Genomic DNA, 19,785 nt, shown 5'->3' on the forward strand with positions numbered 1-19,785 from the left:
AGAGGGCATAATTTTGCCAGTAAGATTATAAGGCATTGCAGAGGGCATCAGTTTGCCAGAAAGATTATAAGGCATTGCAGAGCGCATCAGTTTGCCAGTAAGATTATAAGGCATTGCAGAGGGCATCAATTTGCCAGTAAGATTATAAGGCATTGCAAAGGACATCAGTTTGCCAGTAAGATTATAAGGCATTGCAGAGCGCATCAGTTTGCCAGTAAGATTATAAGGCATTGCAGAGGGCATCAGTTTGCCAGTAAGATTATAAGGCATTGCAGAGGGCATCAGTTTGCCAGTAAGATTATAAGACATTTCAGAGGGCATCAGTTTGCCAGTAAGATTATAAGACATTGCAGAGGGCATCAATTTGCCAGTAAGATTATAAGGCATTACAGAGGGCATCAGTTTGCCAGTAAGAGTATAGGCATTGCAGAGGACATCAGTTTGCCAGTAAGATTATAAGGCATTGCAGAGCGCATCAGTTTGCCAGTAAGATTATAAGACATTTCAGAGGGCATCAGTTTGCCAGTAAGATTATAAGGCATTACAGAGGGCATCAGTTTGGCATTAAGATTATAAGGCATTGCAGAGGGCATCAGTTTGCTAGAAAGATTATAAGGCACTGCAGAGGGCATCAGTTTGGCATTAAGATTATAAGACATTTCAGAGGGCATCAGTTTGCCAGTAAGATTATAAGGCACTGCAGAGGGCATCAGTTTGGCATTAAGATTATAAGGCATTGCAGAGGGCATCAGTTTGCCAGTAAGATTATAAGGCATTGCAGAGGGCATCAGTTTGCCAGTAAGATTATAAGGCATTACAGAGGGCATCAGTTTGCCAGTAAGATTATAAGGCATTACAGAGGGCATCAGTTTGCCAGTAAGAGTATAAGGCATTACAGAGGGCATCAGTTTGCCAGTAAGATTATAAGGCATTGCAGAGGACATCAGTTTGCCAGTAAGATTATAAGGCATTACAGAGGGCATCAGTTTGCCAGTAAGATTATAAAGCATTACAGAGGGCATCAGTTTGCCAGTAAGAGTATAAGGCATTGCAGAGGACATCAGTTTGCCAGTAAGATTATAAGGCACTGCAGAGGGCATCAGTTTGTCAGTAAGATTATAAGACATTGCAGAGGACATCAGTTTGCCAGTAAGATTATAAGGCACTGCAGAGGACATCAGTTTGCCAGTAAGATCAGAAATCATTGCAGAGGGCATCAGTTTGGCATTAAGATTATAAGACATTGCAGAGGGCATCAGTTTGCTAGAAAGATTATAAGGCATTGCAGAGGGCATCAGTTTGCCAGTAAGTTTAAAAGGCACTGCAGAGGACATCAGTTTGCCAGTAAGATTATAAGGCATTGCAGAGGACATCAGTTTGCCAGTAAGATTATAAGGCATTGCAGAGGGCATCAGTTTGCCAGTAAGATTATAAGGCACTGCAGAGGGCATCAGTTTGCCAGTAAGATTATAAGGCACTGCAGAGTGCATCAGTTTGCCAGTAAGATTATAAGGCATTGCAGAGGGCATCAGTTTGCCAGTTAGATTATAAGGCACTGCAGAGGGCATCAGTTTGCCAGTAAGATTATAAAGCATTGCAGAGGGCATCAGTTTGCCAGTAAGATTATAAGGCACTGCAGAGGGCATCAGTTTGCCAGTAAGATTATAAGACATTGCAGAGGGCATCAGTTTGCCAGTAAGATTATAAGGCACTGCAGAGTGCATCAGTTTGCCAGTAAGATTATAAGGCATTGCAGAGGGCATCAGTTTGCCAGTAAGATTATAAAGCATTGCAGAGTGCATCAGTTTGCCAGTAAGATTATAAGGCATTGCAGAGGGCATCAATTTGCCAGTAAAACTATAAGGCATTACAGAGGGCATCAGTTTGCCAGAAAGATTATAAGGCATTGCAGAGGGCATCAGTTTGCCAGTAAGATTAGAAATTATTGCAGAGGGCATCAGTTTGCCAGTAAGATCAGAAATCATTGCAGAGGGCATCGGTTTGCTAGCAAGAGTATAAGGCATTGCAGAGGGCATCAGTTTGCCAGTAAGATTATAAGGCACTGCAGGGGGCATCAGTTTGCCAGTAAGATTATAAGGCATTGCAGAGGGCATCAGTTTGCCAGTAAGATTAAAAGGCATTGCAGAGGGCATCAGTTTGCCAGTAAGACTGTAAGGAATTGCAGGTGGCATCAGACAGCCAGTATGCGTGGTATACATTTGACAGGTAGATCCTAAACAAAAATTCACTGAGGCTCTACTATGCCCTGATTACCCATGCAATGTTTTATAATCTTACTGGCTATCTGATGCCCTCTGCAGGGTTTTATAATCTCACTGGCTATCTGATGCCCTCTGCAGTTACTTAGAATATTACTGGCTATTTGATGCCTTATGCAGTGGTTTATCATTTTAATGGCTATATGATGCCCTATGCAGTGCCTCATAATCTTAAAGGCTATATTATGCCCTCGTCGGTGCCTTATCATCTCAGATGCCCCATGCAATTAATTATAATTTTGCTGTCTATCTGATGCCTTATCCAATGATTTATAACCACGCATACTATTTGATGCCCTATGTAATGAGTTATAATCTCACAGGCTATTGGATGCCCCTAGACAATGTCCTATAATCTCACAGGCTATTGGATGCCCTATGCAATGAGTTATAATCTCACAGGCTATTGGATCTCCTATGCAATGACCTATAATCTCACAGGCTATTGGATGCCCTATGAAATAAATTATAATCACACAGGCTATTGGATGCCCTATGCAATAAATTATAATCACACAGGCTATTGGATGCCTTATGCAATAAATTATAATCACACAGGCTATTGGATGCCCTATGCAATGAATTATAATCTCACAGGTTATTGGATGTCCTATGCAATGAATTATAATCTCACAGGCTATTGAATGTCCTATGCAATGAGTTATAATCTCACAGGCTATTGGATGCCATATGCAATGAGTTATAACCTCACATGCTATTGGATGCCATATGCAATGAGTTATAACCTCACAGGCTATTGGATGCCATATGCAATGAGTTATAACCTCACAGGCTATTGGATGCCATATGCAATGAATTATAATCTCACATGCTATTGGATGTCCTATGTAATGATTTATAATTTCACAGGCTATTGGATACCCTATGCAATGAGTTATAATCTCACAGGCTATTGGATGCCCTATGCAATGAATTATAATTGCACAGGCTATTGGATGCCTTATGCAATAAATTATAATCTCACAGGCTATTGGATACCCTATGCAATGAGTTATAATTTCACAGACTATTGGATGTCCTATGTAATGATCTATAATTGCACATGCTATTGGATGCCCTATGCAATGAATTATAATCTCACAGGCTATTGGATGCCCTATGCAATGATCTATAATTGCACAGGCTCTTGGATGTTCTATGCAATAAATTACAATCGCACAGGCTATTGGATGCCCTATGCAATGATCTATAATCGCACAGGCTATTGCATGTCCTATGCAATTACATATAATTTCACAGGCTATTGGATGTCCTATGCAATGAGTTATAATCTCACAGTCTATTGGATGCCCTATGCAATTATCTATAATCGCACAGGCTATTGGATGTCCTATGCCATGAAATATAATCTCACAGGCTATTGGATGCCCTATGCAATCAGTTATAATCACACAGGCTATTGGATGTCCTATGCAATGAATTATAATCTCACAGGCTATTGGATGTCCTATGCTATGAATTATAATCTCACAGGCTATTGAATGCCTTATGCAATGAATTATAATCTCACAGGCTATTGGATGTCCTATGCAATGAATTATAATCTCACAGGCTATTAAATGCCCTATACAATGAGTTATCACACAGTCTATTGGATGCCCTATGCAATGAGTTATAATCGCAAAGGCTATTAAATGCCCTATGCAATGAGTTATAATCTCACAGGCTATTGGATGTCCTATGCAATTAGTTAAAATCTCACAGGCTATTGGATGTCCTATGTAATGAATTTTTATCTCACAGTCTATTGGATGCCCTATGCAATGAGTTATAATCTCACAGGCTATTGGATGCCCTATGCAATGAGTTATAATCACACACTCTATTGGATGCCCTATGCAATGAGTTATAATTGCAAAGGCTATTAAATGCCCTATGCAATGAGTTATAATCACACAGTCTATTGGATGCCCTACGCAATGAGTAATCTCAAAGGCTATTGAATGTCCTAAGCAATGAGTTATAATTTCCCAGTCCATTGGATGTCCTATGCAATTAATTTTTTATCTCTCAGGCTATTGGATGCCCTATGCAATGGTGTATATACCTGTGTGTGTGTGTGTATGTATATATATATATAAAACCAAGAAAAATTGTTAGCAGGTATAAATAATGGGGGACCTTGTACACCAGTGTGTATAGAAACAATGTATGTATCTAAACAATATTAAAATACTCTGTAATAAGCATTTCCCATGATTACAAAAAAACGGTTTGCTGTGCTTGCCAAATTGTGGGAATTTAAAACATTAAGTAATGTTGCAGTCCACAATTGTAATGATGTATTATGAAAAGTTCCAAATATTGCGCTATAATTGTATATGTTTAGAGCGCTAAATGAAAGTTCCTGTAGGCAAAAAACAAACTGTATGGAGAAAGCTGTAATGTAGAACGTCCCCACGGACCCTTAGAGCCAATGTACAATCCAGGTGTACACAGTGAGTTGAAAAGTACCTTCAAAGTAGGCGGACCAAGGAAGTTTTTCCAATGTGTAGGTTTCAGGCAACGTCCTCCGAAGATCCTCGATAGGCTAGAGCCCCCAAGTTCCAACGGAGGGAGATGGCTGTGTCCTCGTTTCTACTTGCCCTCAAACGACCAAAGCTCTGACGTCAGAGTAGTGTGCCGTGTCGCACAGAAGGTCCGCTGTAAGATGTCGAGCGTGAGGAAAACGTGCAGCGTCGCACGGAAGATTCGTTGGGACAAACCAGGTGTCCACTGGGTCCTAGGTAACCGGCTCTTCAGGTCTGAATAAAGGCTCCGGGTGATAGGCAGCCAAAGCGGTATCTCATCCGCTGGATATAGAAATGGATAATCCCCAGAGAAAAGGGCAAAGGAGGCTGAGAAATCATCCACGGCTGGTTCAACAGGTTTATTTGAGCAAGGTGCTAGTACAAAAGGTGAGAGCAAAGCCTTAACACCTGACGCGTTTCGCGCATGCGTACATGCGCTTCATCTGATGAAGCGCATGTATGCATGCGCGAAACACGTCAGGTGTTAAGGCTTTGCTCTCACCTTTTGTACTAGCACCTTGCTCAAATAAACCTGTTGAACCAGCCGTGGATGATTTCTCAGCCTCCTTTGCCCTTTTCTCTGGGGATTATCCATTTTTATATATATATATATATATATATATATATATATATATATATATATATATATATATATATATATATATATATTCAAATATACAAAGAAGAAAATTGGAATGTTAAAAATGTACATTAAAAACATATTAAAACACATTCACCTAGATTTACGAGTCTTGCGTTAGCTTTAAAAAGCAGCATTGAAAGTTCCCAACGCTGCTTTTTAACGCCCGCTGGTATTACGAGTCTTGCAGGTACAGGTGTACCGCTCACTTTTTTTCTGCGACTCGAGCATACCGCAAATCCCCTTACGTCAATTGCGTATCATATCTTTTTAATGAGATTTTCCTAACGCCGGTATTACGAGTCTTGGAGAAAGTGAGCAGTACAGCCTCTCCTGTCAAGACTCCTACTGCATTTAAAGTCAGTAGTTAAGAGTTTTATGGGCTAACGCCGTAACATAAAACTCTTAACTAAAGTGCTAAAAACTACACTAACACCCATAAACTACCTATTAACCCCTAAACCGAGCCCCCCCCCCCCACATTGCAAACAGTTAACTAAAGTTTTTAACCCCTAATCTGCCGACCATACATTGCCGCCACTTCAATAAATATATTAACCCCTAAACCGCAGCACTCCCGCCTCACAATCACTAGTTCAATTTTATTAACCCCTAATCTGCCATCCCTAACAACGCCGACACCTACCTACATTTAATAACCCCTAATCTGCCACCCCCAACGTCACCGCCACTATATTAAATGTATTAACCCCTAAACCTAAGTCTAACCCTAACACCCCCCTAATTTAAATATAATTTAAATAAAACTAAATATAATGACTACAATTAAATAAATTATTCCTATTTAAAACTAAATACTTACCTATAAAATAAACCATAAGATTGCTACAATATGATATATTATATATACATTGTAGCCATCTTAGGGTTTATTTTTATTTTACAGGCAACTTTGTATTTATTTTAATTAGGTACAATAGTTATTAAATATTTATTAACTGTTTAATAACTACCTAGTTAAAATAAAGACAAATTTACCTGTAAAATAAAACCTAACCTAAATTACAATTACACCTAACACTACACTAGAATTAAAATAATTTCCTAAATTAACTACAATTAAATTAAATAAACTAAAGTACGAAAAAAAACAAATACTAAATTACAGAAAAAAATAAAATAATTACAAGAATTTTAAACTAATTACACCTAATCTAATCCCCTTAATAAAATAAAAAATCCCCCCAAAATAATAAAAAGCCCTACCCTATAGTAAATTACAAATAGCCATTAAAAGGGCTTTTTGCGGGGCATTGTCCAAAAGTAATCAGCTCTTTTACCTGTAAAAATAAAATACAATACCCCACCAACATTAAAACCCACCACCCACACACCCAACCCTACTCTAAAACCCACCCAATCCCCCCTTAATAAAACCTAACACTAACCCCCTGAAGATCACCTTACCTTGAGACGTCTTCACCCAGCCGGTTACAAGTGGTGTGTAAAAAAGTAGTATGTGTGTATAGTGCATGTGTGTAATAAGTAGTATGTGTGTATAGTGCATGTGTGTAATAAGTAGTATGTGTGTATAGTGCATGTGTGGGTAGTGTATATGTGTGTAATACATGTAGTTTGCGTGTGTGTCTGTGTGTGTGTAATAAGTAGTATGTGTGTATAGTGCATGTGTGGCTAGTGTATGATATGTGTGTAATACATGTAGTTTGCGTGTGTAATAAGTAGTATGTGTGTATAGTGCATGTGTGTAATAAGTAGTATGTGTGTATAGTGCATGTGTGGGTAGTGTATGATATGTGTAATACATGTAGTTTGCGTGTGTGTCTGTGTGTGTGTAATAAGTAGTATGTGTGTATAGTGCATGTGTCGTTAGTGTATGATATGTGTGTAATACATGTAGTATGTGTGTATAGTGCATGTGTGGGTAGTATGTTTGTGTAATATGTGTATATAGTGTGTGCGTATGTAGTATGTACATGTGTGTGTAGTGTATGATATTTTAAGTAAATGATGCGTTTACTTATTTAAAAAAGTTTTAGTAGGTTACATTTTATATGCATTTTTATATTTATAGTCACTTTTTAGTCAAAGGTTTAGCATGTCTTTGTGCGTGTGTACACATATTCATCTTTACAGAGGTATATGGCATATACATTAGAAAGTGATGCCAATTCATTGAAGTTTTAAATAGGTTACATTTTTCTGTATGTATGGCAAATTAACATATTTGCTTTTGGTGATAAAATGTACTCAAAATGAATAAAGCCAAACATTTATTGTGTTGAGTAAAAATATTGATCCACTGTGTGTAGTGCACTAAAGTCTGATATAAATTGTACTGCAAGTCAGTTCAAATCTTTACAGAAAATTCTTAATAAATTGCACAATTTTGCAGCTGCTACTGTGCATCTCAAATATTCCCACATGCATTGAAATGTCTCCACATATCACAGAACACGACAAATCTCAGTGCAGCGGTTTAGATGGCTTACCGTAACTCTGCAGATGTTGAAAGCATCATTATTTTATAACTTAATAGTCTAACGTGGAAGAAATGACCTGAATGAACATGGGATTTACAGATGCTGTATGATGAAAGAGTATATTGTATGCATTGCATTTGTTGTGCTGGAGAAAAAAATCAATGTGAATACAAGTTTAGAAATCTGATAGTTCTCCTGCTGCATAAGCAACACACAGCTCTTTAGACAATGGTTTAGAATTATGTTGAGGTAGAAAAGTCAAACTCACATGTGTGTGCAGCAAGATAACATGTAGGTTTACTCAGTTTTACATCAACACATTGTTTAAAGGAAAAGAAAAACAATGAGCGGTGATCAGGGAGAGGATGGATGATCTGTAAGGGGTGATCAGGGAGAGGGTGGGAGATCTATAAGGTGTGATCAGGGAGAGGGTGGGTGATTTGTAAGGGTGATCAGGGAGAGGGTGGGTGATCTGTAAGGGGTGATCAGGGAGAGGGTGGGAGATCTATAAGGTATGATCAGGGAGAGGGTGGGTGATCTGTAAGGGGTGATCAGGGAGAGGGTGGGAGATCTGTAATGTGTGATCAGGGAGAGGGTGGGTGATCTGTAAGGGGTGATCAGGGAGAGGGATGTGAGATCTGTAAGGTATGATCAGGGAGAGGGTGGGTGATTTGTAAGGGTGATCAGGGAGAGGGTGGGTGATCTGTAAGGGGTGATCAGGGAGAGGGTGGGAAATCTGTAAGGTATGATCAGGGAGAGGGTGGGTGATCTGTAAGGGGTGATCAGGGAGAGGGTGGGAGATCTGTAAGGGGTGATCAGGGAGAGGGTGGGTGATCTGTAAGGGGTGATCAGGGAGAGGGTGGGAGATCTGTAAGGGTTGATCAGGGAGAGGGTGGGTGATCTGTAAGGGTGATCAGGGAGAGGGTGGGTGATCTGTAAGGGTGATCAGGGAGAGGGTGGATGATCTGTAAGGGGTGATCAGGGAGAGGGTGGGAGATCTATAAGGTATGATCAGGGAGAGGGTGGGTGATCTGTAAGGGTGATCAGGGAGAGGGTGGGTGATCTGTAAGGGGTGATCAGGGAGAGGGTGGGAGATCTGTAAGGTATGATCAGGGAGAGGGTGGGTTACCTGTAAGGGGTGATCAGGGAGAGGGTGGGAGATCTGTAAGGGGTGATCAGGGAGAGGGTGTGTGATCTGTAAGGGGTGATCAGGGAGAGGGTGGGAGATCTGTAAGGGTTGATCAGGGAGAGGGTGGGTGATCTGTAAGGGTGATCAGGGAGAGGGTGGGTGATCTGTAAGGGGGATCAGGGAGAGGGTGGGTGATCTGTAAGGGTTATCAGGGAGAGGGTGGGTGATCTGTAAGGGTTGATCAGGGGGTGATCTGTAAGGGTGGTCAGGGAGAGGGTGGGTGATCTGTAAGGGTGATCAGGGAGAAGGTGGGTGATCTGTAAGGGGTGATCAGGGAGAGGGTGGGAGATCTGTAAGGTGTGATCAGAGAGAGGGTGGGTGATCTGTAAGGGTGATCAGGGAGAGGGTGGGTGATCTGTAAGGGTGATCAGGGAGCGGGTGGGTGATCTGTAAGGGGTGATCAGGGAGAGGGTTGGAGATCTGTAAGGTGTGATCAGGGAGAGGATGGGTAATCTGTAAGGGTGATCAGGAAGAGGGTGGGTAATCTGTAAGGGTGATCAGGGAGAGGGTGGGTGATCTGTAAGGGGGGATCAGGGAGAGGGTGGGTGATCTGTAAGGAGTGATCAGGGAGAGGGTAAGAGATCTGTAAGTTATGATCAGGGAGAGGGTTGGTGATCTGTAAGGGTGATCAGGGAAAGGGTGGGTGATCTGTAAGGGTGATCAGGGAGAGGGTGGGAGATCTGTAAGGGGAGATCAGATGGAGGGTCGGAGATCTGTAAGGGATAATAATCTATGAGGACGGATCAGGGAGAGGGTGGGGGATCTGTAAGGAGTGATCAGATTGAGGGTGGGAGATCTGTAAGGGGTGATCAGAGAGAGGGTGGGAGATCTGTAAGGGGTGATCAGAGAGAGGGTGGAAGATCTGTAAGGGGTGATCAGAGAGAGGGTTGGAGATCTGTAAGGGGTGGTCAGAGAGAGGGTGGGAGATCTGTAAGGGGTGATCAGAGAGAGGGTGAGAGATCTGTAAGGGGTAATAAGAGAGAGGGTGGAAGATCTGTAAGGGGTGATCAGAGAGAGGGTGGGAGATCTGTAAGGGGTAATCAGAGAGAGGGTGGGAGATCTGTAAAGGGTAATCAGAGAGAGGGTGAGAGATCTGTAATGGGTAATCAGAGAGAGGGTGGGAGATCTCTAAGGGGTAATCAGAGAGAGGGTGGGAGATCTCTAAGGGGTAATCAGAGAGAGGGTGGGAGATCTGTAAGGGTTGATCAGAGAGAGGGTGGGAGATCTGTAAGGGGTAATCAGAGAGAGGGTGGGAGATCTGTAGGGGTTGATCAGAGAGAGGATGGGAGATCTGTAAGGGGTGATCAGAGAGAGGGTGGGAGATCTGTAAGGGGTGATCAGAGAGAGGGTGGGAGATCTGTAAGGGTTGATCAGAGAGAGGGTGGGAGATCTGTAAGGGGTGATCAGAGAGAGGGTGGGAGATCTGTAAGGGGTGATCAGAGAGAGGGTGGGAGATCTGTAAGGGGTGATCAGAGAGAGGGTGGAAGATCTGTAAGGGGTGATCAGAGAGAGGGTGGGAGATCTGTAAGGGGTGATCAGAGAGAGGGTGGGAGATCTGTAAGGGGTGATCAGAGAGAGGGTGAGAGATCTGTAAGGGGTAATAAGAGAGAGGGTGGAAGATCTGTAATGGGTGATCAGAGAGAGGGTGGGAGATCTGTAAGGGGTAATCAGAGAGAGGGTGGGAGATCTGTAAAGGGTAATCAGAGAGAGGGTGGGAGATCTTTAAGGGGTAATCAGAGAGAGGGTGGGAGATCACTAAGGGGTAATCAGAGAGAGGGTGGGAGATCTCTAAGGGGTAATCAGAGAGAGGGTGGAAGATCTGTAAGGGTTGATCAGAGAGAGGGTGGGAGATCTGTAAGGGGTAATCAGAGAGAGGGTGGGAGATCTGTAAGGGTTGATCAGAGAGAGGGTGGGAGATCTGTAAGGGGTGATCAGAGAGAGGGTGGGAGATCTGTAAGGGGTGATCAGAGAGAGAGTGGGAGATCTGTAAAGGTTGATCAGAGAGAGGGTGGGAGATCTGTAAGGGGTGATCAGAGAGAGGGTGGGAGATCTGTAAGGGGTGATCAGAGAGAGGGTGGGAGATCTGTAAGGCGTAATCAGAGAGAGGGTGGGAGATCTGTAAGGCGTGATCAGAGAGAGGGTGGGAGATCTGTAAGGGGTGATCAGAGAGAGGTTGGGAGATCTGTAAGTGGTGATCAGAGAGAGGTTGGGAGATCTGTAAGGGGTGATCAGAGAGAGGGTGGGAGATCTGTAAGGAGTGATCAGAGAGAGGGTGGGAGATCTGTAAGGCGTGATCAGAGAGAGGGTGGGAGATCTGTAAGGGGTGATCAGAGAGAGGGTGGGTGATCTTTAAGGGGTGATAAGGGAGAGGGTGGGAGATCTGTAAGGGGCGATCAGAGAGAGGGTGGGAGATCTGTAAGGGGTGATTAGAGAGAGGGTGGGAGATCTGTAAGGGGTGATCAGAGAGAGGGTGGGAGATCTGTAAGGGGTGATCAGAGAGAGGGTGGGTGATCTGTAAGGAGTGATCAGAGAGAGGGTGGGAGATCTGTAAAGGGTGATCAGGGAGGGGGTGGGAGATCTGTAAGGGTTGATCAGGGAGAGGGTGGGAGATCTGTAAGGGGTGATCAGGGAGAGGGTGAGTAATCTGTAAGGGTTGATCAGGGAGAGAGTGGGAGATCTGTAAGGGGTGATCAGAGAGAGGGTGGGAGATCTGTAAGGGTTGATCAGGGAGAGGGTGGGAGATCTGTAAGGGGTGATCAGGGAGAGGGTGGGTGATCTGTAAGGGGTGATCAGAGATGGGGTTAATGATTTATGAGGGCTGATCAGGGACAGGGTGGGGGATCTGTAAGGGTTAATGACAGACAGATACATACCAATAGATACAGATAGATATATTGATAGATAGATTGATAGAGATATATATATATATATATATATAGTGTGTATGTATATATATATATATATATATATATATATATATATATATATATATATATATATTAGTACAGATACATTTAGGGAGAGAATATAATTTGTCTAAAAAATAGAGCAAATATGATTATAATAAGTCTAGGCGGTGTTAACCATATACTAGACCTGGTGCAGACCCCCTAAAAATTATATACACTTCAGAACAATTTAGAAATAGGATCGGCCACAGTAGAGCTATATGAGATAATGTGTAAAGTTGGGGGATATCAGCACTCAGAGAAGCTACTCAATACTACGAATATAGTGAATGGCACAGTCCCTGTAGAGGACCAATAAACAAATGCACACGTGCTCAGCACTAAACACAAATTTATTTACAAATCATACTGTTTAGATTTTCGCATCATGTCTATAACAAATAGGATAATTTATTACCACTGCAGTGGATTAACCCCTATAAAACTAGAATATACTAGTAGTACATATAGCCCACGGATACATAAAACATACAAAATGTCATAAGCAAACAAATTACAGATAAAGTGTATATGGCTATACACAGACAAATGAAGGTAACCTTATAAGACCTGGTAATGTGTGTTGATATTGAGTTCTCCTTATAGTCCTGTTATTACTGGAAAAATATTGTTCTAGACGATATATAGATCATAGCCAAGTTTGGATTTGAAGAAAGGTATTTTCCTAACCCAGGAGGGAGAACATTGTGGAAAGTATAGACAGGTCAAGAACACCTAGATTCAAATGCTAGAACATCGAGGTAAGAACGTCCTCCTTAGCTAGCATTGCGACCATGTAGCTGATTACACTCCAAACTCCGCATGTAAGAGTATCAGAGAATGGGAGTCCTCTCCAGCTGGTATCACAGGTATGTAACTTGTTGCGAGCCAGGATCCGTTAAAACTTTAGGCAAAGACTGATGCCGCTAAACAGAAGTAAGCGGTGTAGCAAATCTCTGGGTATTTCCACTCTGCACTCATATGTAGACAAAACCGGCTTCCTCCGATATCGGTTATTGCATAATGCCTTTTAAATCCCTCCGGATGTGTTGCAACCACTTTACAAAAGAACAAACAGTCCCGGTTTCAGGTACTTTTGTGAGGCTTACTTATAGCGTCTGGACAAATGCTTCCGACTGCTATCATATTGTCACCTTCACTACTCTGCGGCGTTGTCACCTTGTTCACGGGGACTGCAGCTATAGTGGGAGCTCATTAACTTCATCCGAACTTGGTTTAGCTGTTGTATACTTCACAGGTGTCTGTTGACGCGCGTTTCGCCCCAGAATGCTGAGCGAAAGCAAGGGCCTCGTCAGGACTACCTAACACCTGAGTCTAAAGTCTTTTATTAAGTTCTACCTAAAACAGAGGTGTGTCTACTCATATTCAAATAATCACGTATAGAGAGAACCTTTAAACAAATGGCAAGAGAATACATTTAATTTGTCTTTAAATCTGCATTACATGCCGAGACAGTGTGCAAAATTTAGACAAAAATTGCCTATTTTTTAACACTTACTTTGGTTTAGAGTTAAACACATACATAAAGCAGTTTCCTAGGAGTAGCAAAACCATGCATTTTTTACTAATCCAATTATAAGAAAGGTATTACCAAATATTTTTCACAAAGATTCTCATTGTTTTAAACAATAATACCTTAGGCTCACACAAGCATTAAATTAGCCCAAGAACGAAGCATACTCTATTCTTTCATTAAGCCCATGTGGAGTAACTGTATTTAGAATATATGTCCATCTTGTTTCTTTATTTAATAGACATTTATTTTCATCACCACCCCTTCCATTTGTTATCCCACTATCAATTGCCACAAATTTAAGTGACATAGTACTACTTTGATGTATCTCCTTAAAATGAAGTGCCACACTAGTGTCTCTTTCATAGAGGATGTCATCTCTGTGCTCCTGCACTCTGTCCTTGAACATTCTTTTCGTTTTTCCAACATAGAACAGAGGGCAGGAGCACTGCAAGAGGTAGACAACCCCTATAGTATTGCAGTTGGCAAAACATTTTATATTAAAAGTCTTTCCTGTATTGGCAGAAAAGGTTTCACTTTTACGCATGTAGCGGCAGTACACACAATGACCACATGGGTAATTTCCTTTAATTTGTTGGTGTTTTTTAAGCCAGTTACTCTCTTCTTCTGACCTCACAAATCTACTTTTCACAAGCTTGTCTTTAAGATTGGGTGATTTTTTAGCAGTCATTTGTGGATAGTTTCCTACTTTATCTGCAATTTTATCATCAAGGGTAAGAATATGCCATTTCTGGGCCAAAATATGCTTAATACTTTGCCACTGGCAATTATAGGTTGTAATAAACCTTAAGTTATTATCAACCTTTTTCTCTCTTTCTGAATACAGGAGGTCATCCCTATTCATTTTCCTTTCTTTATTGAGAGTATATTTGAGTAGTTTATGAGAGTACCCTCTATCAATAAATCTTTTACACATTTGATCAGCATGATGCTCAAATTTGGTTTTTGAGGAGCAGTTTCTTTTCAATCTCAGTAGTTGGCTAAATGGAATGCCTTTTTTCAATGGTTCTGGGTGACCACTTGTTGCTTCTAAAATACTATTTGTTGCTGTGCTTTTATGGTAATTCTCTGTAGAGATTATATTACCTTCTTTTCTGATTATAATGTCAAGGAAGGGCAGTTCTTTATTGCTATATGCATATGTTAGGAAGATATTTTTTTCATTTTTATTGAGATCAGAGACAAATTCATGAAGACTAGCCAGGGGACCATCCCATAGCATAAGTATGTCATCCACATACCTAACCCACATGGAGACATGGGAATCAAACGTCTTACCATATTTTTCAAATATATCTTAACTCCCATGCCCCCAGATGGAGACATGCATACGTTGGGGCACATACTGCCCCCATGGCTGTCCCCCTGATCTGTCTGTAAGTAGATGTCAAACTGAAATACATTATTGTGTAGGATAAAGCTTAGTAAGTCAATGATCAATTTTGTATGACTCTCACTACCTACTCCTCTAGTCTTAAGGAATTGTTTACATGCTCCAATCCTTATTGTGTGAGGTATAGAGGAGTATAGGCTCTCTACGTCTAGGGACACCAAGAGAGTGTCTGATTTAACTGAGACACCATCTAACTTTTTAAGGAGGTCGGGTGTATCCTGTACATAGGAGGGGAGTGTAGTGAGAAAGGGCCTAAGAAAGTGATCCACATACTGTCCAATATGTTCACTTATACTACCAATCCCCGAGACGATTGGTCTTCCTGGGGGGGGTGTAGGATTTTTATGTATTTTTGGTATTATATAGAAGGTGGGCATCACTGGGTTCATTGGGACAAGGAATTGAAACTCTTTTTGAGTTAGTAGACCTTCCATTTTTGCATTTTGTAAAATTCTATTCAAATTAGATTTCATTAATGTTATAGGATTTCTTAATAGTTTCTCATATTGCATTTTGTCATTAAGCTGTCTCTTAGCTTCATTTAGATAATAAGACTCATCTAGAAGAACTAGATTTCCGCCTTTATCTGCCGGCTTGAAAATCACCCCTTTAGCAGAGCTTAGTTCTTTTAGGGCTTGTCTTTCTTTAAAGCTTAGATTGTCTAACCATGTCCAATCATCCGGCAGTTTTTCTATTTCTTTTTCTACTGCTTTAACAAACATTGAAACAGTTGGAACCTGTGCTAAAGATGGCATATACGTTGATTTTGGCTTTAAATTTGTTCTAAATATAGTGTCAACATTTACCAATTTTTCTTTATCTTGATTTTCATCAAGAAGGGATTGCAAAACACTAATAGGGGGAGACCACGGAGAAGACCCTATCAGGGATATTAATCCCTAAGGTGGAAAGTGAATTGCAAATCATAAATCTTTCCTCATTTAGATTAAATTTGGCTCATATAGAGGTTTTAAAGAAAGGACTGACATTTTGTCCAACAAATAAACTTAACAAATTTGAACTGGTTAAAGATTTACACCTTTTCTCCAACATTGGTGTGTCCGGTCCACGGCGTCATCCTTACTTGTGGGATATTCTCTTCCCCAACAGGAAATGGCAAAGAGTCCCAGCAAAGCTGGCCATATAGTCCCTCCTAGGCTCCGCCCACCCCAGTCATTCTCTTTGCCGTTGCACAGGCAACATCTCCACGGAGATGGTTAAGAGTTTTTTGGTGTTTAAATGTAGTTTTTATTCTTCTATCAAGTGTTTGTTATTTTAAAATAGTGCTGGTATGTACTATTTACTCTGAAACAGAAAAGGATGAAGATTTCTGTTTGTAAGAGGAAGATGATTTTAGCAGACAGTAACTAAAATCGATTGCTGTTTCCACACAGGACTGTTGAGATGAAGTAACTTCATTTGGGGGAAACAGTTAGCAGACTTTTCTGCTTAAGGTATGACTAGCCATATTTCTAACAAGACCATGTAATGCTGGAAGGCTGTCATTTCCCCTCATGGGGACCGGTAAGCCATTTTCTTAGTCAAACATAAAAGAATAAAGGGCTTAAAAAAGGGCTTAAAAACTGGTAGACATTTTTATGGGCTAAAACGATTGCTTTATTGGGACATATTATGCAGATTTTAGCTAACAATTGGCATTATAATCTTGGGGAACGTTTAAAAAACGGCAGGCACTGTGTTGGACACCTTTTTTAGTCTGGGGGCCTTTCTAGTTATAGACTGAGCCTCATTTTCACGCCATTACTGCGCAGTTGTTTTTGGAGAGCAAGGCATGCAGATGCATGTGTGAGGATCTAAGAATCACTAAAAAAGCTTATAGAAGGCGTCATTTGGTATCGTATTCCCCTCTGGGCTTGGTTGGGTCTCAGCAAAGCATATAGCTGGGACTGTATAGGGGTCAAATTTAAAAACGTCTCTGGTTCCGTTATTTTAAGGGTTAAAGCTCTGAAATTTGGTGTGCAATACTTTTAATGCTTTAAGACACTGTGGTGAAATTTTGGTAATTTCTCCTGTTAAGTGTAGTCAGTCCACGGGTCATCCATTACTTATGGGATATTAACTCCTCCCCAACAGGAAGTGCAAGAGGATCACCCAAGCAGAGCTGCTATATAGCTCCTCCCCTCTACGTCACACCCAGTCATTCTCTTGCACCCAACTAATAGATAGGATGTGTGAGAGGACTGTGGTGATTAAACTTAGTTTTTATATCTTCAATCAAAAGTTTGTTATTTTAAACGGCACCGGAGTGTGTTGTTTTCTTCTCAGGCAGAATTTGAAGAAGAATCTACCTGAGTTTTGTGTATGATCTTAGCGGACGTAACTAAGATCCATTTGCTGTTCTCGGCCATTCTGAGGAGTGAGGTAACTTCAGATCAGGGGACAGCGGGCAGGTTCACCTGCAAAGAGGTATGTTGCAGTATATTATTTTCTAAGGAATGGAATTGACTGAGAAAATACTGCTAATACCGATATAATGTAAGTACAGCCTTAAATGCAGTAGTAGCAACTGGTATCAGGCTGATATGTATGTATGTTTACACTTAAGTATTTCTGGGGAATGGCACTTCACTGGGAAAATACTGTATGCATATAACTTTTAGCCTAACTTGCAGTGGGAGCGACTAGCAGCAGGCTTTTAATGACATTTCATAAATTAGATTTTAAACGTTTGCTGGCATGTTAAATCGTTTAATTATCTGAGGTACTTGGTGAAAAATTGTTTTGGGCGTTATTTTCCACATGGCTGTCGTTTGTTTTAAATTAAAACAGTTTACTGAGCTTCCCTCACTGTTGTATTGTGAGTGGGAGGGGCCTATTTTGGCGCTTTTACTACGCATCAGAAATTCAGTCACAGTCTGCCTTTTTTCTCCCTGCATGATCCAGGACGTCTCCACGGAGCTCAGGGGTCTTCAAAACTAGTTTTGAGGGAGGTAATCACTCACAGCAGACCTGTGAGACTGTGCTTTGACTGTGATAAAAACGCTTATATTTTCAATTGTTATCCGTTTTTTCTGTTATTAAGGGTTAATCATCCATTGCTAATGAGTGCAATCCTTTGCTAAATTTATGCTTTTACTGTGAAAATTTGGTTTCTATAACTAATCCGGTTCATTGTTATTCAACTGTGACAGTTTTTGTGTGCTTCTTAAAGGCACAGTAACGTTTTGCATATTGCTTGTAAATTTAGTTGAAAAGTATTTCCAAGCTTGCTAGTCTAATTGCTAGTTTGTTTAAACATGTCTGACACAGAGGAATCTCTTTGTGCAATATGTTCAAAAGCCAAGGTGGAGCCCAATAGAAATTTATGTACTAATTGCATTGATGCTACTTTAAATAAAAGTCAATCTGTACATGTTAAGCAACATTCACCAGACAACGAGGGGGAAGTTATGCCGACTAACTTGCCTCACGTGTCAGTACCTGCATCTCCCGCTCAGGAGGTGCGTGATATTGTAACGCCAAGTACATCAGGGCGGCCATTACAAATCACTCTACAAGACATGGCTAATGTTATGACTGAAGTTTTGTCTAAATTGCCAGAACTTAGGGGTAAACGAGATCACTCTGGGGTGAGAACAGAGTGCGCTGATAATGCTAGGGCCATGTCTGATACTGCGTCACAATTTGCAGAGCATGAGGACGGAGAGCTTCATTCTGCGGGTGACGGATCTGATCCAAATAAACTGGATTCAGACATTTCTAATTTTAAGTTTAAGCTGGAAAACCTCCGTGTATTACTAGGGGAGGTGTTAGCGGCTCTGAATGATTGTAACACAGTTGCAATCCCAGAGAAAATGTGTAGGTTGGATAAATATTTTGCGGTACCGACGAGTACTGACGTTTTTCCTATACCTAAGAGACTTACTGATATTGTTACTAAGGAGTGGGATAGACCCGGTGTGCCTTTCTCACCCCCTCCTATATTCAGAAAAATGTTTCCAATAGACGCCACCACACGGGACTTATGGCAAACGGTCCCTAAGGTGGAGGGAGCAGTTTCTACTTTAGCTAAGCGTACCACTATCCCGGTGGAGGATAGCTGTGCCTTTTCAGATCCAATGGATAAAAAGTTAGAGGGTTACCTTAAGAAAATGTTTGTTCAACAAGGTTTTATATTGCAACCCCTTGCATGCATTGCGCCTGTCACGGCTGCGGCAGCATTTTGGTTTGAGTCTCTGGAAGAGACCCTTGACTCAGCGCCATTAGATGAGATTACACACAAGCTTAAAACCCTTAAGCTATCTAATTCATTTATTTTGGATGCCGTAGTACATTTAACTAAACTTACGGCTAAGAATTCCGGATTCGCCATTCAGGCACGCAGAGCGCTGTGGCTAAAATCCTGGTCAGCTGATGTAACTTCTAAATCTAAATTACTTAACATACCTTTCAAGGGGCAGACTTTATTCGGGCCCGGTTTGAAAGAAATTATCGCTGATATTACGGGGGGTAAAGGCCATGCCCTGCCTCAAGACAGAGCCAAACCTAGGGCTAGACAGTCTAATTTTCGTGCCTTTCGTAACTTCAAGGCAGGAGCAGCATCAACTTCCTCTGCTCCAAAACAGGAAGGAGCTGTTGCTCGCTACAGACAAGGCTGGAAACCTAACCAGACCTGGAACAAGGGCAAGCAGGCCAGAAAACCTGCTGCTGCCCCTAAGACTGCATGAAGTGAGGGCCCCCGATCCGGAAACGGATCTAGTGGGGGGCAGACTCTCTCTCTTCGCCCAGGCTTGGGCAAGAGATGTCCAGGATCCCTGGGCGTTGGAG

This window comes from Bombina bombina, chromosome 12 (assembly GCF_027579735.1).
Source record: "Bombina bombina isolate aBomBom1 chromosome 12, aBomBom1.pri, whole genome shotgun sequence".
Classification (NCBI taxonomy): Eukaryota; Metazoa; Chordata; class Amphibia; order Anura; family Bombinatoridae; genus Bombina; species Bombina bombina.